The sequence below is a fragment of the Urocitellus parryii genome, chromosome 4 (genome assembly GCF_045843805.1).
Source record: "Urocitellus parryii isolate mUroPar1 chromosome 4, mUroPar1.hap1, whole genome shotgun sequence".
In the NCBI taxonomy this organism is placed as follows: Eukaryota; Metazoa; Chordata; class Mammalia; order Rodentia; family Sciuridae; genus Urocitellus; species Urocitellus parryii.
Genome location: NC_135534.1, coordinates 56952011 through 56966061, shown reverse-complemented (window position 1 = coordinate 56966061; position 14051 = coordinate 56952011).

Genomic DNA, 14051 nt, shown 5'->3' with positions numbered 1-14051 from the left:
AACTGAATCTCCCAAATATTCTGCATATCTTCTGTGGCCTAAGTAGCCTCTACTACCTGTGTAGCCTCTATGGCCCAAATAACTATTCTGACCAGTATCTTCCATGAATTTTTAGACTCTATGATCTGAGTAGCCCCTATGACCTGGATAAATCTTACGGCCTGAGTAGCATCTATTACAAGGTAGCATCTATGACCTGTGTAGACTATAAACTCAGTGGCCTCTGTCACAAGCATAAACTTTCTAAGACTCTTTAAAGTCTCTAAATCTTTGTAGGCTCTATGGCCTGTGTAGCCTCTATGGCCTATGTAGCCTGTATGACTTAAGTAGCCTCTAGGACCTACAAAATCTTTTCGCCTGAGTAGCCCCTATGACCCAAGTAACCTCCTGGAACTGAGTAGCCTTTATGAATAGCATAACTTCTATGACCTGCATAGCGTATATGGCTTGCACAACCTCTATTTCTGGTTTATTCTGTCTGGTGTCAGTAGCCTCTGTGACCTGCATAATAACATCTATGACCTGCATATCTTCCATGATTTGCATATACTCTATGACTTAAGTAGTCTATATGGCCTGAGTGGCTCCTATGGGTTATGTAGCAGCTATGGCCTGAGAAGCCTCTTATGCCTGTGTACCCTCTATGTGCTTAGTACATTGTGAAAACTGAGTAGCCCCTATGACCAGCAAAACCACTATTACCTCATAATCACTAAGATTTTTATAGCCTGTATGGCTGTGTAGCATCTATGACCAGGACAACATCTAGGACCTGTATTTCTTCCATGACCTGCATAGCCTCCATGGCCTGGGCAGATATATGACTTGCATCACCTTGGGTTTGAATAGCCTTTATGACCTGCATAGCATCTGTGAATTCTGGCATTTCTATGGCACAAGTAAGCTCTATAGCCTGATTTGCCTGTATGTTCTAAGAACACTCTTTGGCCTCTGTGGCCTTTATGCCTTGATTTGCCTCTATGAACTGCATAACTTCTAACAACTGAGTAATAACTAATCCTGCTTAGCCTTTGTGACATAGTAGCCTCTATATGATAGTATAGAGGTAGTATAGTACCTGCAGTATCTTTACGACTTAAATATCTTAATCAACCTATATAATCTCTGTGATCTTTGTGACCTAAATGACCTTAGCAGCTCCTATCATCTTTATAGCCTCTATGACATGTGTATGCTCTATAGACTGTGTACCCTCTACAGGCTGAGTAGCTTCCATGACCTGAATATTCTTTTGGACCTGAGTGGTCTCTATGGGTATGCAGGGGGGAGACTTTATGACCAAACTCTATGTATTGAGCGGCCTCTGCTATCTGAGTAGCCTCTCTGACTTACAAAGCCTTTATCACCTGAGTATGACTACTGTAACTCTGTGACCTATCTATTCTTTATGGCCTGAGTAGGTGAAGTAACCTCTGTAGCCACTGTAGCCTCTGTGCCCTTATTAGCCTAAATGACCTTAGTAGCCACAATGACCTGCAAATCCTTTATGACTTTTGTTGCCCTATGACCTGCATAGTCTTTATGACCTGAATAGTCCTTATGGACTGTGTAGACTCTATGGCTTGAATAGCCTCTATAAACTGCATAGCCTCTTTGACCTATAGAGCCTCTATAACCTGAGTAGTTCCTATGACTTGTGTAGCATATTTCACCTGAGTAACCTCTATTACTTTTGTATCATCTATGTCATGAGTAGACTCTTGGAACTGAGTAGCTTCCATGACTTTTGCAATCTGTATGGTCTGAGCAGACTTATGAAAATTCTGTTATTTTTAGATTTCATTACTGAATAGCTTACTCTATGACCTCAGTAGTTCTATGAGCTTTGTATCCTCTCCTGATTTACTCAGCCCCAATGGCCTATATAGGCTCTGTAGTCTAAGTAGTCTTTATGACCAGGGTAATCTCATTGACAGACATACCTTCTCTGATGGGTAAAGTCCTTATTGCCTGCATATTCTATGCCTAAGTAACCTGTAGGACATGAGCAGTCCATATGGCCTCCTTATAACCTATGGCCTTATTAGCTTCTATAGAATTCACAGCCTCTATGAACCTCTTAGGCTTTATGGTCTAAATAGTTAAATTACCTCAGTAGCCACTATGACCTTCAAAGGCTTTATGCCCTGAGTATCTTCAGTGAACTGTGTGGCCTCTATGATCTTAGTAATATTACCTGTATAGTTCTATGACCTGCATATTCTCTATAGCCCGTGTTGCCTATTATGACCTTGGTATGTGCTATGACCTCTATATCCTATATGAACTGAGTAGTCTAATTGACCTACTTAGCCTCTATGGCCTTAGTAAACTAAATGACCTTAGTATATTTTATGACCTCGGTAGCCTCTGTTACCTACATAGGCTATGCACTTGAGTAGCCTCTATGAACAGTATAGCCTTTATATCATAGTCTCTATGACCTTAGTGCCCCATATGATCTTAGCCCTTATTACCTGATGAGCCTCTATAAACTATACAAACTGTGGCAAAGAAGCCTCTGTGTCTTCTGTATTTCTATGAGTTTAGTAGACTATGACCTCTGTATCTGGGTTTGGGTACCTTTTTTAACCTGTGAAGATCATTATAGCTAGAAGAGCCTTTATGGCCTGTGTAGCTTCTATGATATAAATCACTTATATTACCTGTGTTCCTTCTGTGACCTGAATAGTCTCTATGACTACAGTAACCTCTATGACCTGCATAGAATCTAGGGACTGATTAACCTCTCTCTAGGGCTTGCACAGCCTCTATGACTTCTGTAGTCCTTATAACCAGTGTAACCTAAATGACATCAATAATTTCTGTGACAACAGAATCCAGTATGACCTTTGTAGTCTCTATGGCCTGAATAGCCACTATGAACTGCATAGACTCTATGAATTACAGAACCTCTATGGCCTGAGTATTCTCCTTGGTGGAATGGCCTGTATACTCTATTACCTGCATAACCTCTTTGGCCTTATTAGCCTCAAGAACCAACATAGCCTCTTTGGCTTGAGTAACCTTACATCCTAAGCATTCTCTGTGACTACAGTAGCCTTTATAACCTTCATAGCCTCTGTGATTTCTAATGTCTCTGTGGTCAAAGTGGGTTTTATGCCCATGAGCAGCCTATGTAGCCTGAGTACCATCTTTGTACTACACTACCTCTATGACCTTAGTTGCCTCTATAAACTGTATAACCTCTGTAAGCTGCTTCTCCCCTATCAACTGAGTAGCATCTATGACCTACATATCCTCTGTGACATAGTAGCCTCAAACCAGGATACCCACTATGACCTGTGTAGTCATTATGGTGTGAACAACCTAAATGACCCATGTAGCATTAATGGCCTTAGTAGTCCAAGTGATTTTTGTAGCTATATGAGCTTTGTAGCCCCTATGATCTGCACAGCCTCTATGATTTCTAGCCTCTAGGCCCACATATCACCTTTGACCTGAGCACACCCTTTATGACCCAAGTATCTACTTTGACCTGCATATGCTCTATGATCTCTGCAGCCTTTGTGACCTAACTAGACTCTATGGCCTTTGTGATTTGAGTAGCTTCTCTAGCTTGCAATACCTCTATTACCTGAGTAGACTCTAGGATATGCATAGCCTATATGACATTGATGATATTTAATTATCAATAATTAGTACTTTCAAAGGCATTGTTCAGTTCTTATATTTTCTTTGTTTCCTCTTTGCCTCACTCACTGCTACTACTCATCCCAATTTGTTCTCTTGCGGAAACTTCAAATATGATTTCAAATTTTTGAACTTACAACATCTCTTTATGGTTCCACCTAGCACCATAACAGTCAAGAATTCAGGATTCCCTGTGTAATCTGAACTCTCCTTTTCAAATCCCAGGCTCACATTATCCCCAAGCATCATTACTTTCCTGCTCTAGGAGAAACACTTATGTAGTTTTTAGGCAAGAATGTATCAGCCATCAGAATTGGGTGAAACTTTTGTGGGGGAAAGAAATCACTGAATATAGCTCTAGATTGCCAGCAGCAAATGTAACAGGAAAAAAAAGATTCATAAAGAAGAAACTATCTAGAGGTCCAGGAAGAAGCAAGTGTCTGGAGCTGCATTGGCGATACTAGTCACAGAGCTCCCTGCATCTGCAAGGACTATTCCTGGAGTTTGGGATCTGTCAAAGTTGTGTGCAGAATATTTGTGCAAAAAAAAAAAAAATAAAAAGAAAGAAAGAAAGAAAGAAAGAAAGAAAGAAAGAAAGAAAGAAAGAAAGAAAAAAGAAAAGAAAGCCCTTTGAGATGAAGCAAGAATGCCAAACTAAGAGTACATGAAAAGAGCTTAGGGTGAAATTTCAACCCAGGACACCAATACCAAGTACAAATACAAACATAAATGTCAATCCAAGGGACTAAACTTTTATACCTGGACTTAAAAACCTAGGAAACTACCATCTCATGTGTTGACTCAAAATCAAGCTCATTCATTCTCTTATACACTACAGGATATAGTGTTTCTGAAGCAAATGGAAGTAATAATCACTTTACTTCTTAGTCAAATAGATGCTAATATTATACTATTCCTTGAATCCGCTTTCTTCCCAGAGTTATATATTAGAAGACCTTAGCACAATCTAGCATAGGGAAATTATTTGCCATGTATTCATCACAATTACTTTACGTAATTGTTCTTTTTGTTATTTCACTGGAGCAAAAATTTTGCAACATTTTGACTCTAGGGACCTGAAGCATTGAGCTCTGATCCACTTTTGTAACTTTAATTACTAAACTCCTCTCATTTCACCTTTCTATTTTCCAATTTTCTATGCTACCCAATGTGCTGTGAGCCTTTCTTCCGTATGAAAGCTCTCACAGGCCCATGGTTAGTCAAAAAAATATTACTTTCAACCCACATTATGACCACAGCATGTTATTTTTGCTACTTCAGACACAAAATGAATTCATTCTCCAAAGTGTACACTCAGGCTTACCTTAAGAAACATAATGGCAGACCACATTAAAAGGAGAAAAGCAGTCCTGAGATCCATTAGCTGGGTGCTTACTTGACTATGCTCAAATGTGTGGCAAGGAGCTAGCTCTTGGTACTCTCCTACTGAATAATTTCACAGACAAGATCCTCTGTGCCAATAGTGAGTCAACATGAATACAAGAGAACTCTATAATCACTTGTGAACACAAACAAAATCCTGAGTATTGTTCTAACCACAAAAAATGACCAAATATTCCCTACTTTGGCTATTACCAGTGATTGCTGCTGCTTCTTAAAAATTCTTTATCAGGGCTGGGTTTGTGGCTCAGTGACAGAGCACTTGCCTAGCATGTGTGAGACACCAGGTTCCATTCTTAGCACCGTATATAAATAAGTAAATGTCCATTGACAACTAAAAAAAAATTAAAAAAAAATCTTTACCAGTTGTAGCCTGTCCTGTGATACCGCTGGTTACCAGTGAGAAGTTCTGCTTCCTCACATGTTGAAGTTTGAACATTAGAGAAGCACATAGTGTTGGGTGTATGTATGGGAGACTCCCAGCTGGAGTTAAGTCTCCCAAGAACATCACTGAAGCCCTTACCCCTCCCGCTTCTCTCAGAAGGGCACCAAGCTGAAGAATACCAGATTCAAAGGTTTTTCTCCACCAATCCCGCTCTTGGTTGAATCTCCCTGTCTCTAGTGAGTCACTTGCCTTTCACATGGAGGCAAGCATATAAAGCAGGGTTTATTTAAAAATGGGTAACACAGACTTCTCCCTCAAGGGAGAAGGGGGCCATAACTGGTATCCTGGTATCCAAAGAAGTGAGGTGTTCTGCCCTTTTTGTTTGTCCTAGGCTTATTTGTTCTCCTGCCTTTTTTTTTAATATTTATTTTTGAGTTGTAGCTGGACACAATACTTTTATTTATTTATTTATTTTTATGTGGTGCTGAGGATCAAACCCAGAACCCTGCACATGCTAGCCACAACTCCAACCCTGTTCTCCTGCCTTTCCCCCTTATCTTTCTCCTTCCCACCTGTATGACTAGGCCCAGCACTAGGCCTAGGAATGTTTGGTGGGATGGCCCAAAGGTGGGAAACAGGTGGGCTGAAGGGGGAAGGGCAGGATGGAGTAGCCAAGGACACATTAACAACCTTATAGCTCCCTGTAAGGAGGGCAATTCCTGGGACAGGTTACCTTGGCAACAGGAAGGAGCAGGATAGGTTATTGATAAGAGTGGAGGAAGGGCTCTGAAGGAATTGACATTTCAATCCCTCAGGGGACAGTGTCCAACTTCCCAGACTCACTCAAAATGAGCCTCCTTGGTCCTACCTGACTCGATTTACCTATCTATACTGACTGCCTGTCTAATTCTGGCTTCACTTGACCTAGTCTTCATGCTTCCAGAATCCATTTCATTTTTCCAGAAACTGAATCGTTCAACCTTCCATAAACCAATTAGAGAATGCATTCTCTTTTTTTCTTTCTTGCAGTGATGGGGTTGAGCTCAGGTCCTCACCCATGCAAGTGCTCTTCCAATATGCTTGTTTCCCTGGCTCAAGATATTAGTTACCCACAAATCCTCACAGTAGTCAATGCAGAGCAAATGGCCAAATCCAATTTTGTTTACAAGAAAGAGGACACTGATAGTGAGAAAATTATATTGAGCCAATTCATCACAGAAGGGCTGAAACAGGAACTAAGATCTTTAAGCTACAGTCAAGACCTCAGGACTTTCAAGCTGAGTTTGGCTCTACACTTGGAGCTGACTCAAGGAAGGTCTTAGAGTTCAGACTTAAAAATCACAAAGTGGAGAGGCAGTGGAGGAGAGCACAGTGGTAGTCAGTGTCCAGCTCCATTGATGATCAGTAGACATCAGCTGAGGAGTCATCTCCATTGTCACCATGCCAACTGCTCTGCTCTTCAACAAACTGTGCACAGTGCTGAAGCTCCAGGCATTTTTCCACATGCTGGTAATGTGGAAGTGAAGGACATCACTGCCCGTTAGTCAGGTCAGGGAGGCAGGTGTGGAGACAAACTATGACATCAGAAATGATACCTGACCACTCCAAGAGAGTGAGTAGCAAATATGGCCACCTGGAATCCATCCCCTTTAATCAGTATTTCTATTCTTTATGGAGAGACAATTAATTAGGAGAAATATTATATAGGCTTAAGCAGACACAAATATAAATATTAGTTTTGTGTAAAATGGAGACATTTCATATCAATAAGTGAAATAATATTGGGATTTGTAATTTTCATATAGAGATGAAATTGTGAACACCATACCCAAAAGTAATATAAGTCATAAATAAGGACCTAAAAATAAAAATTTAAATTTCACTAAAGAAAACATAGAATATCTATGACATTGCAATCAGACAGAATTTCTTTCTTTCTTTCTTTCTTTCTTTCTTTCTTTCTTTCTTTCTTTCTGTACTGGGGAGTGAATCCAGGGACACTCAACCAGCCTTTTTTTTTGTATTTTACTTAGAGACAGGGTCTCACTAAGTTGATTAGGGCCTTGCTAAATTGCTGAGGCTACCTTTGAACTCTCCATCCTCCTGCCTCAGCCTCCTGAGCTGCTAGGATTACAGGCGTGCACCACCACGCCCAGCCAGACAAAATTTCTTAAACAAATTTTGGAAATCAGATATTATAAAGTAGATGTCATTGAAAAAATTGATGCATTTAAACTTATTGAACTTTCTACATCTGTTGATATGTTAAAACTGGCATTACTCTTGGAGAAAGCATAGTAAGTAACAAAAGACAAATATACAGGATACATAATAAAGCATATGTATATTTTTAAAGTTTTGAAGTTTGCAGATTTAAGAAAAAAGATTTTTACTTTGTTGAGCTTAATTTATTAAAGGTTACTAAATGTTTATAACAAACATCTTAAGTCAAAAAAAGAGGAAATGAGCCTGGTGCAGTGGCACATGCCTATAATCCCAGCAGCTCAGGAGGCTGAGGCAGGAGGCCATGAGCTCAAAGCCAGCCTCAGAAAAGTGAGGTGCTAAGCAATTAAGTGAGACCTTTTCTCTAAATAAAATGCAAAATAGGGCTGGGATGTGGCTCAATGGTGGAGTGCTCCTGAGTTCAATCGTAGTGAAAGAAAGAAAGAAAGAAAGAAAGAAAGAAAGAAAGAAAGAAAGAAAGAAAGAAAGAAAGAAAGAAAGAAAGGAAGGAAGGAAGGAAGGAAAGAAGGAAGAAATGAAAACAATACCATTGTCACCAGATTTCTTACTCTGGGCCACCAGCCAAATCTCTTGCAACTCAACATTACCCATGAGAGTGCCATTGTGGTGTCCCTGGGTAGGCACAAGCAAATCCAGAAGCAGGAAGAGATAGAAAGGAGAGCCTGAGGCACAGGGCAATTTCTCAGGTCTTACTAAGCTCTGAATTTTAGCCCAAAGCCAACCCAGTCCACCTCCTTCCCCATCAGGTCTTTCTAGTTCCTTCTTTCTCTTTCCCCTCTCCCTAGCACCTCTTTCACAGCCATATCCTTTGAAATTCCTAGGTACACTTGTAATACTCACCAGTCCAGCTAGGGCTGTATCCAGATTTTGTGGAGGAGGAAGCTCATGTAAGGAGGGTTAGAGAAATCTATTTAAGGGAGACTGAAAAACGTTAAGTATGTGATTTACAAGAACACATGGCTTGGGGCTTTCTCAGAAGCTCTGAGGGTTCGTTAACTTTATTAGACTGATTAGTTTTTTAGTGAACTTTCCTCCTACTGCATTCTCTGTTGAACTACCTGAATGTTCATTTCCCATCCATGGTCAGAGCCCTACATGCTTGCATTGGGAGGATAAAGGAAATGATGGAGAGGAAGAAGGCAACTATTTTAAGATCCCTCAGAACTTTGTTTCAGTTGGAAACTGTCATCAGGATGAGCGACAATAACCCCACTTAGAAAATCCACATTCTCAGCGGGCTTCACCTGCTTCACATTGCCTCTGGCCTCCGGGTGCTTTGACGTTGCTTTCCATTAGGTGGCATCAGAAGGTCATACACCCCGGACTGCTTTTGGTGGGGAAAGCGCTAAGCACGCCTAAAGGAGTCCTTTCTCTTTTCCTTTAGCCACTAAAGGGCGCTGCTAAAGTCTCCTTGAGACCCTGTGGAGAGAAAACCCGGTTGCACCAGGCATCAGAGTGGTCCACAGGTAAACTGAGGCAAACTAAACTGGAGAACACAGCTTAAAGAGCTGCTCTTAGAAAGGAGGCGGATGCAGGGGCAAAACCCCCAGACTTACACCTGAAGACCTAGGGCCCTGAGGCTGTCAGCATAGGAGCCCACCCTGAGTATAATCCCTTCGTCCCTTCATGTCCTGGGGCCGCTGGATCTGAAAGGCGAAAGGCGGGTTTCATCTTTCATCTTCTCTGGGATGGTACACTTGTGGCTGTGGTCCAGCTCCCCAGTCACCGGATATCCAGGACAGAAGGTTCTGTATCCTGGTACAAGGTGCTGTGTGCTCTGGGAAAGTCATATTTTCCTAACCCATGCCAGGAAAGATGCCCTCGGGTGTGGAATGCAGGTTGCAGTGGAAGTCTTGGCAGTCATAGGAGATATCTGGCGGGTGGATGTAGAAGGGGCAGCGGGCAAGGCCCAGGATATATATTGAGCTCAGGGTTGGAGGCCTCTGGAGCCCTGGCGCCTGTGGCACACAGCAGGGAAAACACTGCTCCATATCTTTGTGGGCCTCAGACCAGGCACCACCGAGTATGTGGGACTTAGCAGGCAGCAGTTTGGGTGTTTAAACCCCTCTGGCCTCCAGGAACTTTCTAACCACAGACTGGGAACCTGAGTAGTGTTGGCTTTAATTCTCAAAGGAAATCCCATCACAAAGCTTAGTTAATGAGATTAACAAAAACAGAAAAAATCCAGCATCTATTAGTTTGTGTAATTGGGAGGCAGTCTTCTCCATACAAATCACTGAAAAATAGACATTTTTCTTCTGGCTTTAGCAAGGTTGTCAGCACAAACCATGTCTCACAACATGGTTTGGTTGTAACCCTTTTCCTTCCTGAACTCTACCTGCACGGTACAATATTTGTGAGTAGGAATACTTCCAAAAAGTAATTTAAAAATGGAAAATGAGTTTTGGTTTTTCAGATCTGGTGCTATAATCTGATTGATCTATCACCTCATACCTAACTCTGTCCAATTCATATCTTGAAAAATGAGTCATCAATATAAGAGGAGGACTTGGGGCTCTTTGGTGTAGGTTTAGTTATAATCCCTCATGAAAGATATTCATGGTCCATAATGGAGATTTTTAAAAAACATTGTAAAGATATAGCCATCAGTGTCTTCTAAGCACCCAAAGGGATGAAGCTAGAAATCAATAATAAAAAAGGGGAAGTATAAATTCACAAATTGTAGAAAGCAAAAAGCATTTCAAACAATTTTCTGATCAAGGAAAAAAGCACAAGGCCAAGTAGAAAATATATAGGTGTGAATAACAATGAAAAACACACTGTACCAAAATTTGGGGGATGAAGCAGAAACAGTCACTAGGAAGGTGTACTAGTCGGGGTTCTCAAGAGGAAGAGAATCAACAGGAAGTATGATTATAAAAGGGGGATTGATTAGATTGGCTTACTTGACCAGAAGCTGGATAGTCCACAATGGTCATCTGCAGTCTGGAAAGCTTTCTGTGTCCTGACTTGTTTCTCCAGGAGCCCTTGTTATGGTTTTGATGTGGTGTGCCCCAAAAGCTCACGTGTGGGACAATCAATGCAAAGTTTGGAGGAGAAGTTATTGGGCTTAATTAGCTTCGATTTAACGGGGGGGGGGGGGGATTGACTGAATGGTAATTGGAGGCCGGTGGGGTGTGGCCTGAGGAAGGGATTCCCTGGGTGCGTGGCTATGGGATATTCATCGCTATCTGGCCAGTGGAGTCTCTTACATAAAACCGAAATGGTTAGACGCGTCGGGAAAACTTAGCCAAATAACAAACCGAAATACACGGAGCTGAAGGGAAACTGAACCTATAAGGCGCGGCGATCGCAGCCTGGCCCCTAGGTCTCCTGGCAATGAGCCTTGCCGCCTGAGAAACACTACAGCCCAAGGCGCCGCGCCTATAGGCCTGGGAACAAGGACGCAGCAACGTAGGAGACACCTGTCCGGCGAAGAGCGCTGCTGTTGTAAAAGAATGCCTCTGGGCTGCGTTCGGTCGTTTAGTAGGGCGGTCACAGAGAAGCCAGGAGCTTGGAGAGAGGGTGCGGCAGCTCCATCCACTGGCCCAGCTAGGAGAAATGCCATGGCTCGGTAGAAAACTGGTGCCACTAACAGGGCACTCTTGTGGTACTAAGAGAGCCGGAGTGGACACAGCGGCCCGGGTGTAAAAGCTGGCGCGATATGGCATAAACCCGCAGGAGGCGATTTGTGCAAAGACTACAGTGATGCTGGCCCTAATAGCCGGCTCTGGATTTCTTAGGTTCAGTTCCCCTTCAGCTCCGTTTATTTCGGTTTGTTATTTGGCTACGTTTTCCCGTCACCTCTAATCTTTTCGGTTTTATGTACGATCTAAATTTCTATCGCATTGTTTTCACCTACTGAGCTCCTGGAGTTTGCTATCACTGCGTTTTAGCCTCTCTGGCTTGTCTCCGCCCTCCTCCTGGAAGACCATAAATACTCGGGATGGCGATGGTGCGGAGGCTCTGCCTCTTCTCTCCATCAGTGCAGAGGCTTCTGTCCTGCTGGTCAGAGGCTTGGGATTCCGCGGAGGTGGCGCCAGAGCCACGGCCTCCTCCTGTGCTGAGCTTAGAAGCCGGTGGGCCTTGGCCTCTTCCTTGCTACCTTGTCCTAGGCGAGTTCTCCGTTGACAGCTGCGACTTCGACTGCAAGACTTTCCAGTCCTGTTGGCAGGGGCGCAGGGTCCACCTGCAAAACGGATTCCGCGGGAGTCCAGAGCTCCTGGGAACCAACCCAGGCCATAAAGCTGTGGTGCAAGAAACTGGAGGCTCAGGCAGATGGGAAGGAGCCTGCGGAAGAACCCGACGCAGTCAAACCGTAGCAGATTTCACTGCGAAGGACGCAGCCCCCCCCCCACCCCCCTACCTCGGTGACCAGCTGCGGGACACTGAGACCTCTGCGTTCCAGCGTCTCTCCGAGTGCCCCCGACTTGTCTCCTCCAACTGGTGGAACCCGCACCTGGTTTCCTCAGACTTCCTGGCTGGATTCCCAGGTGTTCTCAACGCCCTGGGGGGGGGGGGGCTGCCCATCCTTCTCTGGCAGCGAGGCAGCCTTAGATCAGAGAAGGAGCCGCTCTGATCTTACTCTGTGTAAAGAGTCTCGGTTACAAAACGGCTTCAGGAAGGAAATTTTTAAAACGCACTGAGATACCTTTAGTTGTTCCTTGTCAAGTTTTTTTTTTTTTTTTTTTTAATTTTTTAGTTCTCCGCGGACACAACATCTTTGTTGGTATGCGGTGCTGAGGATCGAACCCGGGCCGCACGCATGGCAGGTGAGCGCGCTACCGCTTGAGCCACATCCCCAGCCCCCCTTGTCAAGTTTTTAAAATTCTCTTTCTCCTGACGATTCTCCATTGCGTTTCAGGTCGTACTTGCCGTTTTCTTCTGTTTCAAACATTTGTATTCGTCTTATTACACATTCCCTTCCATAACTTTAGACTCATCCATTTCAACTTTTAGAAACGACATGTAAGATTTTAGAATCACTCTCAGAATTCTGTAGATTTAAAGAATGAATTGGTTTCTCGATTTTATTTCTTAATCTTTAATACTCATTAAGTTTTGTTACTTAGCGCGATTTGCAATATAAATACGCCGTGATTTTTCTCATTTAATTTCATATATCTTTCGTTTTTACAACGTGTTTTTAAAATATTGATTGATTGATTGATACATCCTCTTGCTCAGTTGCTTGGGAGATGGGGCTCACCAAGTTGCTGAAGCTGGCCTTAAACTTGTGATCCTCCTGCCCCAGTCTTTCGAGTTGCTGGGATTACAGTAGGCGTGCACCACCATGCCCCCGGCCCTAAAGCGTTTTTAAATACTGATTTTGTTTATGTATTTATGTATTTTGTATGTTTTTGTCTTTTTTTTTTTCAGTCCCAGTTTGTTTTATTTCTATTCTCACGCCTTCCATTGTTTTTTAAGGATGGCGTTTCATTGCATTTCACACTCAGGAATTTTGATCCTGTCAAAAGTCCTGCAGAGGGTTATCAATCTTACTATTTCTGGTGGTAGGACCAGGCGATTGTGCACATGGGACAAGTGCACAGATCACCAGTTTGAAAAGATTCCTTACTGATTTGCATGTCTAGCAGTCTTTCCACTTAGGTTTGCTGTGGAAGGCACGGTTTCGCACTGAAGGTGAGTGTTACCATTACTTAAGTGTATCAGAATTCAGTTTGGCCAAATCTCAGTTTGAGATTTCTTCACCCAGGCAAGTGCGGGTGGGCACTTAGCCTTGTCTTAGAATTTTCCACCTCATACAGGTCGGGTGTAGCCTTGAATGTGAATGAATTAAGCGGAACACGTTCCTGTTTAGTCCTTGCCTGTGATTTCTTGGATGTGCTTTTAAATTTTCTTTTTCTGAGCAAGTTCTGGCGAAAGAATTTTTTTTTTTTTTGTAAGAGTAAGAAGTCAAATCCAGCTAGCTATGCTTGAGATTTGAAATGCCTCCCAAGGTTGCATTTTCAGGTCAGAATTTAGTAGAAGGGAAGCAATACTAGCCAAGCAGTGCCTCAGACTTTTTAGCGGCACAGAATACCGAATACCCGATTAGTGGATGACTGTAGGCCTTGCCAGCTTCCTCTTAAAGGCGCCAAGGACTTCTTGGTCGCATGAAGCCTCAGTTTGCAACAGTCACAGTTGCACGAATGTACCCAAATTCTGAAATCCTTTTAATTTAGCCTATTCAGCAACCCCAGTTAGCAACAACGCTGGCTTAGTATGCTACATGGATAATCCATAAGGCCAGACTGCACTGGATGTTTGTCAGGGGCTAGAAGGAAATTCTCCTTAAAAGAATAGCCTGACATTTACAAGAAACAGCCCCCTGGGAGGCATCCTGCAGCTACCTATCTCCCTGGAA